Raw genomic sequence first — 3,986 nt, 5'->3', positions numbered from 1 at the left:
CACACCGACTATGCTTTTTAAGGGTAGCCTTTCATTTTGGACCCTCGCCTATAGTCTATTACGAAACACAAATCAAACAATTAAGATTGAACGAAACCAAGTAAATTGGCCTCCAGTATTTGGAGTTAAATAAAGGTGAGCGGTTTAAATACAGGGTTCATTTGTATCTTTCCTTCTGATTTGGCTTTGTTGGGTTAGTCAGATTTGGTTATGGTTCATTGATTTCATATGATACAATGAACCATGCATTCACTTTGCATACACTTGCATTCTCCCAAAAAAACTGGGATGTGGTGATGAGCCTCTACTACAGGAGTTAATCATCTTATGTGTTTTTGGCAGTATACAGGCTATTAGACGTACTACTTCCCCCTGCAGAATAGAAATCAACCACGTTTCATATTTTTTTTGTATATTGATCTATACCCTGCAGTAATTGTTTTTGTAAACAGAAGATAACTATTATTTTGGCCAAAGAACAAATCAACAGAATAACACCTTGGTTTGACAAACTCTTATAAATCTTTTTCTCTCTGTGTAATAAGTGCCACATTCTAGAAAAACATGCTTGACTGTAGAACTTCCATATTTGAACATTCCAGTTGGATGTTTTCCTGCAAATACTGATTTAACCAACAGAACATACTTTGTCTTGGTCTGGTATTCTCTGTCCACCACAAAGTCCAGAAAACTGTTGTGAAAACAGATTCCATGTGACACACTGATCATGTTTTTTTTTTTTAAAGCTGTAGCCTACCACATACACCCAGCGTCCTCCTTTCTCACTCTCTGGGTTCTTCAAACCATCAGAATAATTTTAAAATAATTTCCCCTTACTTTAAGAATCTGTCACACTTGCAAGGTTATCGTGTAGAAAGGTTAAATGAATGTCTGATTCTTGCATTTGCCTTAAAAAGAATACATACTCAGTCTGCATGATTTACTATGCTTTCCTGCTCTATTCTCAGTTTTCTGGTCACCTTGAGAAATTATCTGGTTTTGTACTTGCCACCAGTCCCTGGAAAAATACACTTTACTGTAGAAGTGTGATTCGCCAGTTAGTTTCCCCCAGTTTTACAGTATCAGCTTAATGCATCTCAAGCTGAACGGCACTTCTTCAATTTCAATAACCTGTGCAGGAACTAAAGTTCCAAAAGCCCCACAGCAGAGTCTTGGCCTTTGTCTACAGCATATATTTCAAGCACTGTCTCAGTAGCAGAGACAAAGATAAAAACTCCATATCAATTTGACATATTTATCATTGCTTGGTATAGTATGTAGACAGATAGGGTCTCTCTCCACCCCCTCACTCCACTCTCAGTCACATTCAGCTCAACTTCTGCAAAATGACATGTCCAAGGGATTTGTTTATTAAACCAAACACCTTGGAATTCTTTCACCTCTCTCGAGGAGATTCATACCTGTCTTCTGAAACCAAAGATGATGAGTCTGGACTTTGCAACTGGGATCTTAAAACCCTATTTATCTGCCCAATTCCCCAACCCGAAACTAATGCCCTGTACAGTTGTTACTCAAATGGCACCACTACTGTAACTACTCACTGTCCCAACCTTCCACCAGTATTTCCAAACATATCATTTATCATGGGGTAAAGTAGGATTGGGCTACAATTTTCTATTTTCTAATATTTTTTTCTTTCAGCCATTTTCAGCTTTTCCTATCAACATGCACTATTTGTCCTCTTTATTAGAAAATAATTAATTCAAATTGCAAAAAGCAAGCTTGAGGCTTGGGTCCTCTGCAGTGGCCGTAGATTTGGGTCTGACCTCTGCTGTGTGTGTGTTTCCCATGCTCTCTCCAACATTCTCACTTAAATTCTGTCCTATGAGTAAAGGCCAAAGTGGTATAGAAGTCTGCAGTTGCTGGTTAGAATGAATGCATTTTATACAATAAGTGAAGTTATGTTTTTGTACCATGCGTTAATAAAAAAGCAAAGACAATGTTGATGGTATCTTTAAAAAAAAAAAGGTCAAGATTAAGAAAGTTTATCCAAGGTCGGGAAAATCCTAATATCTACCTAACATAATGATTCAGTGCAACACTTAAATCACACATCAGATCTTGATGAATGAAATTTTCAAGTTGAAAATCTTTTCTGATGTACATTGTATAATTTGTTGAGAACTATATGACGTAACAATGGTCAATGGATGAATGGATTCAAAACCACACAGAAAATCTAAGTAAAAAATGTAAATCACAGGCTGATCCAACTTACATGAATTTCATCACGGCAACTCATGGTATCCTCACGCGCCTGTAAGCACTTCTATCATCTGTGAAGAAAATGGGAACGATTGCCAATGAAGCTGCACAGTGCTGAGCACAGGTCCCACTAGAGTAGGTCGGGCCCTCGTGCCACCCTCATGGAGCCTGTTTCTGACACAAAAAATGTAACATTTATTGGTGGATCATGGCTCATGACGCCATCTAGTGTTTCAACCCATTTTGGACCTTGCAGGGATAATGCTGACATAGATTCAACCATTGGGAGCGCTCTACTTCATAGCATATATATATAAATGAAACGGTCAAAACATTCTAATCAAAGCTGGGCTGCCTCCTACCATTAGCAACCTCTCGTGAGTGGGAATCTGGGGAGCCATTTTTGAGTCCATGCTAAAACTAAACCCCTAAACCACAATATTGTTCACCATTCAGAGATGTTCCCCATCCTCTTTTGCCCCTCCGTGCCGCTTCAGCCGCTTCAGACTTTTGAGGAAACTCCTAAGGTCCTTTACCTCATATGACATATCTGTTGCAAAAGTGTGTGCATACTGCTACTGGAGTCGTCGCTCATAGCTAGACAACTTTGATTACTTTGCATTAGCAAGCCAATTGGCTTGTGTGGGAAAGCGAAAGATGGGAGGTGAGGTGTAGGTTGGGTTGTCGAGACTGGTTTGTCAACATCCCAAGTGGCCCGAATCCGACACTCCCAGCCAAGCACAAATAACATGGAATCTGCTTTGGGCCACTTCGATATGTGGTTCTAAATCAGATAAAGATCCGATTTTTTTAAATGTGACCTCAGTCTGAACAGCCATGTGACCCATATCGGAATACAATGCGACTTTGCGACTAATGCCCTGTACAGTTGTTACTCAAATGGCACCACTACTGTAACTACTCACTGTCCCAACCTTCCACCAGTATTTCCAAACATATCATTTATCATGGGGTAAAGTAGGATTGGGCTACAATTTTCTATTTTCTAATATTTTTTTCTTTCAACCATTTTGAGCTTTTCCTATCAACATGCACTATTTGTCCTCTTTATTAGAAAATAATTAATTCAAATTGCAAAAAGCAAGCTTGAGGCTTGGGTCCTCTGCAGTGGCCGTAGATTTGGTTCTGACCTCTGCTGTGTGTGTGTTTCCCATGCTCTCTCCCACATTCTCACTTAAATTCTGTCCTATGAGTAAAGGCCAAAGTGGTATAGAAGTTTGCAGTTGCTGGTTAGAATGAATGCATTTTATACAATAAGTGAAGTTATGTTTTTGTACCATGTGTTAATAAAAAAGCAAAGACAATGTTGATGGTATCTTTAAAAAAAAAAAAGGTCAAGATTAAGAAAGTTTATCCAAGGTCTGGAAACACTTAAATCACACATCAGATCTTGATGAATGAAATTTTCAAGTTGAAAATCTTTTCTGATGTACATTGTATAATTTGTTGAGAACTCTATGACGTAACAATGGTCAATGGATGAATGGATTCAAAACCACACAGAAAATCGAAGTAAAAAATGTAAATCACAGGCTGATCCAACTTACATGAATTTCATCACGGCAACTCATGGTATCCTCACGCGCCTGTAAGCACTTCTATCATCTGTGAAGAAAATGGGAACGATTGCCAATGAAGCTGCACAGTGCTGAGCACAGGTCCCACTAGAGTAGGTCGGGCCCTCGTGCCACCCTCATGGAGCCTGTTTCTGACACAAAAAATGTAACATTTATTGGTGG

This window comes from Hippoglossus hippoglossus, chromosome 18, assembly GCF_009819705.1.
Source record: "Hippoglossus hippoglossus isolate fHipHip1 chromosome 18, fHipHip1.pri, whole genome shotgun sequence".
Classification (NCBI taxonomy): Eukaryota; Metazoa; Chordata; class Actinopteri; order Pleuronectiformes; family Pleuronectidae; genus Hippoglossus; species Hippoglossus hippoglossus.
The sequence above is the reverse complement of the archived record's forward strand: the minus strand, read 5'-3'. Positions refer to the sequence as shown.